Below are 15,535 nucleotides of genomic sequence, written 5' to 3'. Positions count from 1 at the left end.
CTTCATCCCCAGTCCTCAGAAACACAAAGGCTGTCATTTTCACTGAAAAAAAAGGTTCAGAAGAGAAAAAGGATTAGCAGGGTGGGGTACACTTCCAAGTCTTTTGGACAGTCAGTCACCTAGAAAGAAGCCTTGGCTGGTGAGGTGCAGAAAGAGGCCTGGGCTTGCAGCCATAAGATCTGGGTTCAAATTACATGCTGGAGGAGCACAGGTAGATTTCCCAGCAGAGGCAGCATCTTGAGCAAAGGCCAAGAAAGAAGGGAGACGGCCAACCGGGCTGACTGACCTGGCACATAAACTGGGGTGGGGCCCAGCAGGGGGTGGAGGAGGCCTATAACGTTGGAGAGAAAAGTAGGGAAATCCAGACTAAGGTGTTTGAATTTATCACAAAGATCACTGTAAGCTTCTGAAAGAGCATTAAGCCAGGGAGTGAGGTGACTGGATTTGCATCTTTTTTTTTTCTTTTTTTGAAGTAGAGTTGGTTTACAGTATCGTGTTAGTTTCAGGTGTACAGCAAAGTTATTTGGTGATACATATATGTATATATCTAGATTCTTTTTTTCCACTCTTTTCCATTATCGTTTATTACAAGATATTGAATATACTACCCAGACTCACAGATATGGATTTGCATCTTTTTAAAGGTCTCTCTGGCAGCACTGTAGCAGAGGACAGAACGGGGTAAGGAAAAGCAGTGGCGAAGCTATCTCAGCAACCAGAGAAAAGAGAAGGGCATTCGTTAACGTTGTTGGCAAGTGAGATGCAGAAACAGAGGCAGATAGGAGAGATTTTGTGGAGCAGGAAATGGCAGGTCGGATGGACCTAGAGTCTGTCATACAGAGTGAAGTAAGTCAGAAAGAGAAAAACAAATACCGTATGCTAACACATATATATGGTATCTAAAAAAAAGAAAAAAATATGGTTCTAAAGAACACAGGGGCAGGACAGGAATGAAGACTCAGACGTAGAGAATGGACTTGAGGACACGGGGAGGGGGAAGGGTAAGCTTGGATGAAGTGACAGAATGGCATGGACATATATACACTACCAAACGTAAAACAGATAGCTAGTGGGAAGCAGCCACATAGCACAGGAGATCAGCTCGGTGCTTTGTGACCACCTAGAGGGGTGGGATAGGGAGGGTGGGAGGGAGACGCAAGAGGGAGGGGATATGGGGATATATGTATATGTATAGTTGATTCACTTTGTTATATGGCAGAAACTAACACAACAATGTAAAGCAATTATACTCCAGTAAAGATGTTAAAAAAAAAAAAAAAAGAAAAAGAAATGGCAGGTCGTGGTGGTTGCTTGGATATGGGGAGTATGGTAGATAGGGAGCCATCACCAATCCCCATTAAGGATGGACCTGCTGCCCGGTGGGCAGTCAGGTCAGCTGCCAGCTGTCAGCAGACAGGTGCCAGCTCCTCGAGATCATCTTGATGAGGTGATGCCTTTCCCAGGGTGGCCACACCTAGAGACTTAGCAGAGTGGGATCAGAGGGCTCTGATGGGCACCACTCACTCCAGAATACTCTGCCAGGTCGGCCAAGGTCTCGTGGGACTTCATCACATTTGAATTCTCCCTCCGCCCAATCCTACTCCAGCCCCCTTCCTTTCACAGGTGGCAACCCCTAATGACCATCTTATACCCCCAAATCTGTCTCAGCATCTGCTTCCAAAGAACCCGACCTAGGGCAGTAAGCCAGGCTTTCTCCTCAATCAAGTCGTCTAGGAACAAAAATAAATATGCACAAAGATTAACACCCTCTTTTGAACTGGAACCACAGCATTCAGGAACCATCTATCTGGACCCCAAGCAGGAAGAAGCTTTGTTTAGCTAGAGCCCAAAGGGAAACAGCTTGGCGTAAGAGAGGATGATAGAAACAGGCGGGAATCTCTGAGAATTCATCCCAGAAAATCACACTTTATCAGCCAGAAGTGCACTGGGGACCAGAAGAGCTGTCAGAAGCAGGCTTTAGTGTGTCTTGACAACTTTTCCGGAAATAATCCTCCTTTCGCTCTTCTTTCACCATAAAATTAAATTAATCACAGTAGCAGTTTTCCCAGACTTAATGAGAACTTCACAGCCTCAGCATTTCCAGTCTCTTCCCTTCTTCATTCAACCATTTGTTCACGCATTTTAGCAAACATTTCAAGAACAGTGGTAATGAGGATGGCCCCAGATATTTTCGATTACCCTGTGCCCAGATCTAGGTGCTGGCGAATGACTGAAAGAGGAGCTTCTGACCTCAGAAGGCTCACACAGTGGTCTGTGTAAACCAAGGCTCTCCAGACCGTAGATGAAACGCTCTCAAAGGGGAATGTGCATGGTGATCCCAGAGCACCGAGGAGGGACAGTGAGGGTGGCCCGGGGGAGAGCAGGAAATCAAGATGAAGGTGACATTTGAGCCTGGTCTGGAAAGACAGGTGGCAGATTGCTGGTTTCAGTGCTCGGGGAGATGGATGCCATTAGAGTGAAAAGCGCGTTCACCACAGGGAGCCCCAAGGGACACAGAGTGTTTGAGGCGTTCATATGTTTGCAGAAAGGGCACCAGGGAGGAGAGGAGACCTGTGGCCTCCTGGACAATAGAGGCAGCAGGGGACCTCAGGCGGGGCCAACTAAGGCCATGTAGCCTGATGACCAACAGCTTTGAGCTCTTTGTTTATCATTTAAGAAGATAAGCCTGCAGCAAGAAAGGCGAGAAAAGGAAATCATTTTTATTTTTAAAACAACAGAGCCAACTGAAAAATGCAGGCTGCGAAACATTATGTAGAGATGACTTCCTTTTTTTAAAGATTTTTTGACGTGGACCATTTTTTTAAAGTCTTTATTGAATTTGTTACAATATTGCTTCTGTTTTATGTTTTGGTTTTTTGGCCCAGAGGCATGTGGGGTCTTAGCTCTCTGACCACGGATCGAACCTGCACCCCCCAACCCCCACCCCGCATTGGAAGGCGAAGTCTTAACCACTGGACCACCAGGGAAGTCCCGGAGATGACTTCTTTTTAAGAACAACAACAAAGATGTAGATGGACTTATTTGTAAAAACACAGTCCCAGGGAAAAAATACAGAGAACAGGTTTTCGCTGGATAGTGAAATTATGATTTTTTTTTCTTGCTACTAACCTACACTTTTTTTTTTTTTTAATAAATTTATTTATTTATTTATTTTTGGCTGTGTTGGGTCTTCACTGCTACGCACGGGCTTTCTCTAGTTGCGGTGAGCAGGGGCTACTCTTCGTTGCAGTGCGCAGGCTTCTCATTGTCGTGGCTTCTCGTTGCAGAGCACGGGCTCTAGGCGTGCAGGCTTCAGTAGTTGTGGCACATGGGCTCAACAGTTATGGCTCTCAGGCTCTAGAGCGCAGGCTCAGTAGTTGTGGTGCACAGGCTTAGTTGCTCTGCGGCATGTGGGATCTTCCCGGACCAGGGCTCAAACCCGTGTCCCCTGCATTGGCAGGTGGATTCCTACCCACTGTGCCACCAGGGGAGTCCCCAACCTATACTTTCTAATTGTTCTACCTTGAACATGTGTTTCTTGTGTAATATTTTTGAAGGTGTTTTCCCCCTTAAATCTGTGCAGGGTGAATAAATTAGGGCACATGTATTCAGCAGAATCCTTCATAGCCATTAAAATGAATGAGGAAGAATTAAGGTACAGATTTGGAAGGGAGTCCAAGATAAATTAACTGAAAATGGCAAGATGGAGAGTAGCATTCAGAGTATGATCCCATTTGTGAATTTTGTTAGAGGACACAGAAATGTAAACACATACGTTTTCAGAAAAGTCCTAGAAAAATACGCAGAATATTGTTACAGCAGGGACTGGGATCCAGGGCAGGGCGCTCTTCTCTGTCATTTGTGCTTCTTCTGTACCTTGGCCTTGTATTCCTTTTGTGAAACTAGTTAGGTTAAAATAAAAGCAAAATTAAAGTAAGGAGAATACCGCAAGCCTTTGCCCAACCCTGCTCCTCAGCCTGAAGGCAGGGGAGAGGCCCAAAGCCAGTTCACTTATTTTCTTGATCTGGTTGGCTTCTGTTCCTGTGAACACACTCTCACCTTGGGGTGTAAAAAAGCAATTGCTCTGAGGGCTCTTGGGCTTTTGTCCACTGGTTCCCATTCTGATGGGCAGAGTTGGCGTGAGGGTCACGAGCTGGGGCCTACAATTAGCTGGTGGTTACAGGCGCTCTTCACAGGCGGGGGTTCTATTACACCAAATCTTCCCCTACCAGTTTTTCAATTATCTATGACTAATGAGCACTTTGGGAACAGTTTCAGACACACACATAATCCTCTTTCCTGACGTCAGCCGCAGAAATTAATGACTGTGTGGATTGCTGGGAGACAGAAAATGCATTATAATGGTCAACAGAACTGTTATCCCCTCTAGGAAGGGGGAGCTGGGGGCGGGGTGTTGTATTAACTGGAAGGTTCAGTGTTCCTTTGTATTCCTACAAACATGAGATGAAACCCAGGGGGAGAGCTGGCTCAAAGCCCGAGGAAATGTCAGAGAGAGGTTTGGGCGTGGGTGGTATGCAACCCGGTTCCTCCTTGTTTGGCCCTGGACCCCCCTGTCCCTGCTTAGTTTTGCCAAGGTCAGCAGGCCAACTGGATCAGCTGGGACAGTTCTAAGTGACATCCTGCCCTGCCTGCAGAGTGGGTCTCTGAGTCCTTTCAGATTGAATCCACTTTCAATCTGGTTTCAAGGTGGGAGAACGAAAACCAAGACTAACTTTCAAACAATAGGCTGGAGTTATTTCAAAAGAATGTGGTGGTTTCTATGAGTTTGTTATTTCACACGGGCATACTATGTGCTGGGGTAGTTTCAAAGATGTGTAAAGACCTGGTCCAATGCTGGTAGAGCTCAAAAGTTACGTGAACCACAAACCCTCAACTAAACCAAACAAGATACTATTGTGTGCTCATGGCTGCCAGTAGACTGGCTATGGAAACTTATTTTTAAAAGAACTTATAGAATCAGGGGCTTGATGCATACCTAGCACCTAAACTCCTCTACAGAGATCTCACCTGGGCAGGTTGGCTCACGGAATTTTCTAGACCTGGAACCACAACTGATACAAGACTGACTGAAAAACATTCCAGGAATTCTTGCTCCTGAATGGGAGGTACACATACCCAGAACTATTCACTCAGTCAGAGAAAGTAACGAAAAACTCAAACCTGACATGTTCTGCCACCTGTTGAAAGACATCTTCCAGAACATTAAGTTGTTCATTTCCCTTCATTTTCCTCCTAAAAATAATCTTGTTTTAACTAGGAATTATATTCTATTTTAAATTACTGAGTAAATAATTTTCTGATGATATCCTTAGCATTCATCATTCATTAAAGAAATGTTTACTGAATACCTACTATGTGCCAGGCACTGTTATCGTGTTGATAATGAATTAAAGGACAAGATAGATAAGGGTCTCTGCCCTCATAGGGCTTACTTTCAGTAGACACTATTCCCAGCCAATACCTCTTCTGAGTTATACTTTGTAACTATTATAATCTTGTAAGATCTTCTGTGATTTGGACTCTCTTTTTTATATTTTTATATCCCTAGCCTTCTCTTCTGACCTGTAGTAGGTGTTCAATCAATAAACATACCATATATTTTAAATCAAATTTTAAATAACCCTTATGCTATGTTTTGTTTTTTCCCTGTGTCTATCTCTTTCCTTCTCTCCTACTAGACAGAGAATAGCTCAAAGACAATTTTATTTATCTCTACATTCATTTCCCCTCCCCCCAACACCTAGCAGTGTCCAGAACATAAGTTCTCAGTAATATTCATTCAACTGAATTTATAGATTTCTTTTAGAAAGAAAAGAACATAAAGTACAGATCAACTAACTTAGACAAAAAGATTACACACACACACACACACACACACACACACATGATGCTGAATATCAGCAGTTGGGAGAGTCAAGAGCAGAGACTGGATTCAAGTTTAACTCTTGAATGCTGCTGAGACAAGGAACATGTTTCCTAATATAATTCCCACCAGTAGTACACTCTCATATCTCTGACTCGGGCACAATATAATGCATTAAGGCTTATGCACATGCCTAGAAAATGGCTGACCAGCAGGCCCAAGCCTCTCACTAGGTACAGTGATGCTATGGTGACAAGACACTGTGGATATCATCCTTAGTGAAATAGAGGCTCTCCAATTCTCTTTGCCTGGTCAAGTCTGATTCAAGAAGTGGATGGTGGTCAACTTCTAGGTGAAAAGCCCCAGGTCTTATCCCTAAGGAGGGACACCAGGCCAAGGGGTTTGGACTTGTTCTAACAAGCAACTGGTAACCACTATAGGTCAGTGAGCAGAGGAGTGTCTTGTATACAAGTGTCTTTTGTATTTTAGGAAGATAAATATGCTAATAGTAATAGTGCCTATTTATCAAAACCTACGGACTCTCAGTCACTGTTCTTAGCATTGTTTAGTTGCTATCCACTGCAATGCTACCAACAAATCCATTAGGCTAGTATTAGAATCACCGTGTTACAGTAGTAGAAGTAAACACAACAGAAAGGTTACATAATTTATTCAAAGTCACCTGTCTGATGAGGGGCATGGTCTGGGTTTTTCAGTCCAGGATTCTCAGATTCCAAAGTCTGAGATCTTTGTACTATACCACGTAGATTCAAGGGGGTAGATATTGGAGCCAGGGAGAATGATCTCAAGTGTGTTTTGATTGTCATGGATACAAAAGGAGGAAGCTTCATTTGCAAGAGGCTCCCATGGTGGGTCATGTCCAGGAACATGAAATCCCAGCATGCTGAATCATCTAGCTCCTTCCTTTCCTCTCCTAGGCAGGTTTCAAAAACAGACTTCAAATGGCCCTTAGGGACCATCAACTTCAGTGTATTCCTTTTACAGCAGAGAAAACTGAACCAAGGAGAAAGGTGGGTTCCCTGGGGTCACTCCCTGTGGTAGTAGAGTCTGGACTGAACCCTAGGGCTCCCAACTAGAGGCAGGCATCCTCCACTTCTCCATACTCCCTGCTGTGACAGTGCCATCCTGCCCCCTCCCCCAACGGGAGCAGGAAGCTCACCTAAATCAGAGTCTAAGTCATAGGGAGAACCGGAGAGGTGGCAAGGATCCAGTGGATTCCAGAGGTGTAGGTGGCCAACTCTGAACTATACAGAGCATAAAGTGCAGTCTTTTTAGCTTGAAATCATCCACTTTGACACCCACAGTGACCTAATTCTCTAGTTAATTGCTGATGCCCTATTTTGTCCTCACCTAGCCTAAGGCCACTTCCAAAGAGCCTTTCCTGGGTAGATCATAATTAATCAGTCTTTCCTCTACAATCCCACAGCAGGTTTCTTGGAATTACATCATTCTGTTCTACATAATGGCTTTTTTCCTTGTGCCTCCTTCTTTTATTTTAGATTCTAACCACCTTGAAGGCAGAGCTCTTTCAGTTTATCAGAGCACTCAGGAGGTCAGGTCAGGAGGTGGGCAGGCTTGGGTGGGGATCCTGGCTTTACCAATCACAGGGCTTGTGACTTGGGCAAGTGATGTCAATTGATTCAATTTCCCTGCTGCAGTTTCCTCACATTTAAAAAGGCTACAATAATGCTATTTTTCTCCCAAAGAGGTTGTGAGAATCAAACAAGATGATACATATAATGCACTTTAGGATGCTGTCTGCCACATGGCAAATGCTTGATAAATGTGAGATATCATGGTTATTATGACTCCATACTGCTGGTGTATGGGATATTGCCTGGCACATTCTGGCTGAGGTTATAAAGCTTGAGCAGAGATCCTCAATGTTAGGGCATGTAGAGTTATATGCTTTGGGGGTTATGAGAGCAAACTGCAGAAACTGTGAAAATCTGTTAAAATATTCACAGTGATGGAATTCAGTTTTCTAGCACAAAAAGTGTCTCCCCATGGTCGTGTTTCCATGGCATGTCTCCAGAGTGAAATGTTTTAAAAGCGCTGAAGGTGTTCCCTTCAGAGTTATTTTAAGGACCAAACGTTTGCTTCAAAAGGAAAAATTATGATTTTGTCAGCAAAACCCTTGACTGTTAAGATGACCAATGGTTTTAAGAAACAGACAAACAGTTCTGCCAATGGAGAGTTCCCCCACTGCTAGGGGAAGGCAAATTCAGGAAATATATGAAAATATTTTAGTTGTCATTGTGCTGAAGATATTACCAGGTTTAGAGCAGTGGTCTTGCCAGTTTTATCTTCTTTTTGCACGATCCAGTAAAATACAAAAATCACATAAAGAAAACTGGGGACTGACATAGGCTTCTCAATTTTTTATTTGGTCCCCGAGATTCATTAAAAAAAATCCTAGAATCAGGATCACTTGACACAATGTTCTATCACTGAAAAAAAGAGAAAGGAGATGATCGCAAAATAAAGGGCATTCACTTAAATACATTTCCTTTTATGAATTTATTTTCTCATCCTATCACATACCAGGGAACACTTTGTCGGGGCCAGTGTCGGCCTCTAGTCTAGACTACTGTTTGCAAACTGCTGGTTTACAAAATGATAACAGCCTTCTAACAATGGGGGAACAGCAAGCTCTCACATGACAAAGTCAGATGGTGGGTCTGGTGTTAACCGCACAACGCCAAACATCTGGTGATTTGAAGACATCTGGGGCTTTTCTATCATGTAGACCAAACATGATTCAGGTAATTGACCAAATTTTTTGCTTCCCAACCAGATGTCTTACTTTCATATAAATGAAGCCAATCTTGTACTTTCATGTGCAAATAAGCTAGACATAAATTCACCCCTGGAGGGCAGAATTAATTGCTTATTCTCAATGAACATTAAATTACATATTATTTTTTCTTTTTTCCCCAACGATTTTACCTTTGAAAAAGGTTTTCCACCTTTGTTTTGAAAAGCATATACTTCACCTTAGGCGTGTTCTGCCTTTTAAAAATGTTTCTTCCTTATTGTTATTATTTTTTTACAGTGAGGCAGTGTGCTATAATGAAACGAGTGTGGTCTTAGAAGCCAGGATGAATTGGGTTCTAGTTCTGTGCATATCCCCACCCTCACACTTCTAAGGGTCTTGGAAAAAGTTACTTAAAGTCTCTGAATTCAGTTTCTTTGCAGATATAAATCATAAATGCATCTGTAAGGGACACTGTGAAGACTTGAGATCATTCATTCCTACAATGTGTGTTGGGCATTTACTCTGTGTCTGTTCCTGAGACACAGTGGAGGACCACCTTGCTGTGCTAGGGGCTCTGTCAAGAGCACAGGCAGGTGCTCAGGTCGGGGTGCTATTCAAGTCCCGCTTAACATGCTGGAAGGACAAGCACACTGTCCAACAAAGGCACTGCCAAGATTCAGGGTTTTTAATGAAAGTATGAGCAACTCCAACTGAAGCTAATTCTTAAAGGGAGTATCAAATTTGTAAAAGGAAGGACCTGTCTGAAACCTTTCCTCTTCTTTTGCAGCTTTCAAGCACACACTGGAATTTGCTCTCATCATGTTTGTTTAAAGAATTCATGTGGTTATCAATGACCCTCCACCTTCTATGCCGTTGTCCTGACAACCAACCATTTACTAGACAGAATATGGAAAGCAGACTATGGTGTGTCTCTTTGGTCAGGTTTAATAGCAAAACTCAACAATACAGAGACAATATTAAAAGACCAGGGTCTTTGTGTTTTGAGATCCTTCAAAGGGAAATAAATACACAGATACAGACAGACAAATATACATATAAAGGAGGAGAGGGGAATGTATAGGGAACTCAACTGGGCAAGGAGAGGCTGCTATGAAGAACTCAGTTTAACAGCTGTTTAATAGCTGTTGTGTTTCAATAGCCAAGCTACAAAGAAATATTGCACATAAAGGCAAAAAGGGCTAAGTTTGTTGTTGTTGTTTATCCTAAGACGTTAGATTCTTTCACCACCAAAGCCCAGAAACATCTCAAATATATGAAAAAAATGGAATGTGGCTATGGTTGTTAAACTTTTTTCTAAGGACCAGAACTTTTTTTTTCCCCCCAAATGGCATCAGTATATAAATCCGATCTGGTTCAATTAGAAAAGGAAATGCCCCAAAGTGACGATGCCCTAGCCCTGACACCTAAGAGACATCCAGATTTGGGGGCTGAGGAACAGAGGTTCTAATCTAGAACTTAATCTGTGGTGAGAGGCTGCCAGTGTGGAGGCATTCTAGAGGGGAGGGGTGGTAATTTGGAGCTGTAAAACTGTAAGTCTCTAAGGCTGTACTGTAGAACAAAAGCTGAAGAGCAGAAAGTGTCCACTATTTAACCACAAAGACAATGACCTCATTCTGAGTGAAGGAAGATGCTGGTACTGCAGGACCCATGGGGAGGAGTGGAATTTGCCAGGCTGGCATTGAGCCAGATGTCAGAGTAAAATCCCTGAAGCCCTCAACCATGTTGCCATGGGAATTCAGCAGAAGTGGTGTCCAAAAATGATGCTCTAACTTAATGTCTTTTAAGTCTCCATCTAGGTCATCCAGTATGTATGTGGCAGAGGGAGAAGGCTCATGGAGATTTTGGGAAAAATGCTCAAGTGATAAGAAGATCAACCTTTGAAAATAAAACAAAATGTAATTTCTCCATTTTAAAGTCTCATTCTTTGGACACAGGACCTGGGAGACTGAGCAGACCTTGCATAAAATGAAAAAGGCTGGCCCAAAGCCCAGAAGTGTCACCAGCCCTCTCATCCTTTCACAATGGCCAGAGGGACGGCTCCCAGAGGGGGAACCGAGGGCAGAGGAAGCCAGCCCAGATCTCCAACAGACTTCAGTGCCTTCAGCTAGGAGGAGAAACAGACAAACTGTGCAGGACTCTGCCTTTTGGAGAGACTTTGGGGACTGTACAGCCTCTGGAAGGTGATCAAGGGTGGACATCCATGGAGGGGGGTGTCCATGAGGCCAGTCCACCAGGCCCTGGCTTGAATAACCAGAATTGACTATTTTTTTAACCAAAAATCAAGATCACAAAGCTATTATGCACCGTGGTTTTTCTTCTGTTTACAAGGATAATACAACTTCATTGCAGACAATTCAAACAAAACAGAAAGATAGGAGAAAAAAAAAACCTTTCCCTTATTTTCCTCCTCCTAGAGATAACTACTACTGAAATTAATAGAGAATACCCTTCCAAAATATTAAGATACCCAAGTATTTAATTTTATGTATTGATACAAGGGATATTACAAGTATGCAATTTTATAGTCTGCCTTTTTAACTCAGTGATACATCACAGACTTCTTTACTCATCAGTGAGTAGAGTACATTCTCTTTGAAAATGTATCATATTCTGTAGTATGGATGTGCCATATTACTTAACTAATCCCTTAGTTTCAGACACTTAATTTGTTTCTGTCAAATTAAAAACAGATCCAGACTTAGTAAGGAGAGACTTAGAAAGGATTATTGTAAGGGGGTAAAGGGGCATTTGCAGTAAGGGATGGAAAATTATCGCAATAAGGAGAATACTGTGACCACAAGATCTGCAAGTGTCCCAAGAGCTAGACAAAAGGGGTCTTTCTTTTACAGAGTAAACAAGGATAGAAAGAACACAATGTGGAGAAATGGCATGAAAGAGTGGTGTGACTGGATAGTAGATCAGAGAGCATCTTACCCTGAGGCAAGACTATTTTGGGGGAGGGACCTGTGATAGTTAATTTTATATGTCACCCTGACTAGGCCACAGGGTGCCCAGATATTTGATCAAACGTTATTCTGGGTGTTTCTGTGAGGGTGTTTTTGAAAGAGATTAAGATTTAAATCAATAGACAGAGTAAAGCAGATTGCCCCCACTAATGTGGGTGGGCCTCAACTAATCAGTTAAAGGCATGAATAGAACAAAAACGTTTATGTCTTGCTCTACCTACCTCCAACCCCCACTAACAGAGAATCCTTCCTGCCTGACAACCTTTGAACTGGTACAGGGGCTTTTTTCCTTCCTTTGGACTTGAACTGAAACATCAGCTCTTCCTGAGTCTCCACTTTGCCACCTCACCCTGCAGATCTCGGGACTTGCCAGCTTCTACAACTGTATGAACCAATTCATTATAATGTGCGCACACACACACACACACACACACACACACCCTATCGATCTGTTTCTCTGGAGAACCCTAATACAGGACTCTGAAGGAGGGCTGTATGATGGTTCAGGCTGAGGCTGGGCCAAAGTTCAGGGGCCTGAGGAAGGACGAAGTTTGGTTAACATGCATTTTGTTCCAACTGATCAGTGGGGACAAGCAGTGCAGCTAATCATTAATAAGGCAAAGAATGGGAATCTGGAGGGTCTGTGTCTGGCCTCATAAGAAGTAAACAAAGGAGGCATCCAGGAGTCTTATCCAAGTCACGTGGGGAAGGACACTTCTCTGCAGTAGGCCATTTCCTGGAATGTAAAGCTTGGGGACATTTATAAACCTTCACTGTTTTCCAGGAGCACAGGGCTCAGACAAAATTCAACACTGTCATTTCTAACCATTCTTTTTATAAATAATACTGTCGAGAACATCTCTGAATGCATAGCATCATGGTTTACTTGAGGAGTTTAGGAAAGGCACCTCTGTTATCCCTCACTTAGAAGTGGAAGCCATAAATAGGTGTCTAATATCCTCCAGTAGCTCACATCCTTAAGGAACTAGAAAAACAAGGCAAAAGTATGAATACTTTTCTCCAGCCAGAAAAATCAAACCTGAAACCCTGCATCTCCTTCCTTAGATGGATGCTGTCCCATTTTCCTTGCTCAAATAGTGAGATAGGATGGAAGGAGCCCAAGTATTGAATTTAGACACACTTGGGTCCAAATCCACTCCATCATTTACCAGCTGTAAGAATTTGGGTTATGTGTTTAACTGCTGCTTCTCCTTGTATAAGCAGGGAAGAATAGTACACAAAAGGAATGCTGTGAAAAAAATGAACGAGATGATGAATATAAAGGAGCTTAGCACACCGCAAGGCACTTAACTGATTTTCCATAAGTATTTTAGTTTCCTCTTTTTTTCCCCCTTATAGAGGAAGTTACATAGAAGCAAATCATGGTACAAAGGAAGGGGGCCACATTGCACTAAGCACCAGTGGTGATCCAAGCATGGTACAATGCACCTTACAGATCTCATCTCATTTAAACTCTTATTAAGCCTGTGAGGGAGGGGAGGTCATCCCCATATTGTAGATAAAGAAACCAAGATATAGGATGGATTTGTAACTTAGTCTGAGTCCCACTTCAAATAAATAGCAGGATTGGAGTTAGGATCTAGCTGCTCTGGTTGTAAAGCCTTTCTGTCAGCCAGTGAGTAAAAACACCGATACCCCAAAGCTCAGGTGGTGTTGCTTTAGTTTTACTCTTTCCTCCTGGGAAAATGATGGTCTTCCAAACGTACTCGCAAATTCCCTCAGTGAGGTTCTGCTTAGTAACCTCTAGTCTCCCGCTCCAGTGGAAGGCTGGTATTGCTTTCTCCCCAGAGCCAATGCCACAGGCCATGAACTATCTAGCATACTATCCAGCAGATGCTCCAGGATACTACCGTTTTTCCACCTTGCATATGCTCTTGGGAACAATGAAGGAGCAGGCAAAAGAGTCAGAAGAGAAACCAACTGTATCAGGTCTAAATAATTCAAAAAATGAAATCACACTATAGCTAGCTTCCATAGCCCGAAAAACTTCCTGAACCTAAGACTAAAGGTGAAGCCTTTGGGTTTTCGCAATTCTTTCCTGAGGTAAGTGGAAAGGGAAGAGACGGAGACTGAAATGCCATTTATGAAATGGCTGGGAGGCAGCTATTAGCATCGCCATTTTTCAGCAGAGGAAATTGAAGCCCAGAGCCTTCCTAAGTGGTGAAGTTGGGAATTGATACCAGCTGTCTGACTCCAGATCCCACTCCAACATATCTCCCTTCCTATTTCTTAATTAAAATGTTTGGTCAGAACCAAATAATGCCTCAAGGACTTAAAGAAAGAAAAGAAAAGAAAAATGCATTAGCGTTTGCTTTCCGAATGCTAACCCTCCTGTTCTTATCGCTTGGCTCTGTTCCCCCATTTTTTACCTACTGCATCAGACCAGCGTTATCAAAGCGGGATCCCCAACAGCAGCATGAAAAGCACTTGGGAACCTGTTGGAAATGCACATTCTCGGGCCCCAGTCCAGACCTCCCGAAGCAGAAACTCTGGGGTGGGGCTCAGCAATGGCCCTCCAAGCGATTTGGATGAGAACCACTGCATTATCCCACAGAGAGCTTTCGAAAACAGCAATTCCCGGGGGGCCCCATCTGACTTCTGCTCAGTGGTTATGAAGTGGGGACCTAGAATCCGTACTTTTAAAAGCTTCCTGGTGAGTTTGAAACACAAGCAGACGTAACCACAGAATCCCCCAAAAATAAATGTTTACAATTAGAGCATTTAATGACACTGTGTACTGGATGTGTGAAATTTACAACTGTACCCTTGGTTTAAATAATGGCCTCTCTTCTGATCAGCTGAGTGACCTTGGGCAAGTGACTCTCTAGTCCCCTTCTCCTCATTTGTAAAACAGAACTAATAACACATACTTAGGGTTATGAAAATTAAATGGTAATATACAGTGCTTGGCATAGTGTCTGGTACCTAGTAAGTGCTAGTAAGTGGAAGCTATTTTTATTAATCACTTAATAACAATGAAGGAAACATAACCCATGTAAAGAGCCTCTATTCTATCAGATGGAAGGGGCTGGGCACACAGGAGGGAGACCCTCCGGCGGAAATGTGACATCCTCTAATTATGCTGCCTTACACCAATCAGATGCAAAATGAACCTGGAAGAATGTGGAAGGGAAAAACTGGGCGGCCGTGTGAGAGAATACAGAAACAACGTGAAGACAGAAAGAGTGGTGCCAACAGAGCTGTAGGTACTAACAGGAAATCCACACTTCCAGGAAGGCTCCACCATCTGACACAGGCAAGAAAGGCGCACAGCGAGGGGTTTCTGTCTGGCCTTCCCAAGACAGAGCTGCACAGTGTGCAGGGCAGGGGAAGAGAAGGGTGTGGAAAGGAGACGGTGAAGGTTCAGACAGGCCGAACGTGGAAGCAGAGGACAGGGGCCTACTGGAAAGCAGAAATCGGCAGTTCACATTAAAATCCAGATTAGGAAAACTGCATTCTACTGTCTCCATTTTAAAACAACTCTTTCCACTACAGAGCAAAACAAGCAAATGGATCTTTGTCCTGCTTGAAATTAGTACATCTATTTTCCTAGGATGATGAGGTGGCTATTTGGGTCTCCATGTCTGCACTCAGGCTGTTCTTTCTCTATGGAATATCCTTCCCTGCTTCTTCACATGGCTAACCTCTCTTCCCCCCTCAGGAAGCAACTCAGGGCTCACCTCCTCCTGGAAGGCCACCCTGAATGCCTGCCTCCTCCACGCCCTGAACTGTGCTAGTTCCCTTCTCAGCAGAGTCATCCTACCAGCGTACAACTTAATTGTCATCTTTCCTAAATTCAGTGTTGTCCGGCGTGTGTTTCACACTCCATGAGCTCAAAGAGCTGTTAGAAGATGTTATTTAAAA

At 43.3% G+C, this 15,535-nt stretch overlaps 1 protein-coding gene across 8 annotated transcripts in view; it reads right to left on the bottom strand.

The window, feature by feature from the left end:
* FGGY (FGGY carbohydrate kinase domain containing) overlaps window positions 1-15,535 on the bottom strand; it is a 422,773-nt gene that overhangs the window by 213,546 nt on the left and 193,692 nt on the right. The window lies entirely within an intron of this gene.

Source organism: Mesoplodon mirus, assembly GCF_964341445.2.
Source record: "Mesoplodon mirus genome assembly, chromosome: 3".
In the NCBI taxonomy this organism is placed as follows: Eukaryota; Metazoa; Chordata; class Mammalia; order Artiodactyla; family Ziphiidae; genus Mesoplodon; species Mesoplodon mirus.
The sequence above is the reverse complement of the archived record's forward strand: the minus strand, read 5'-3'. Positions and strand labels throughout refer to the sequence as shown.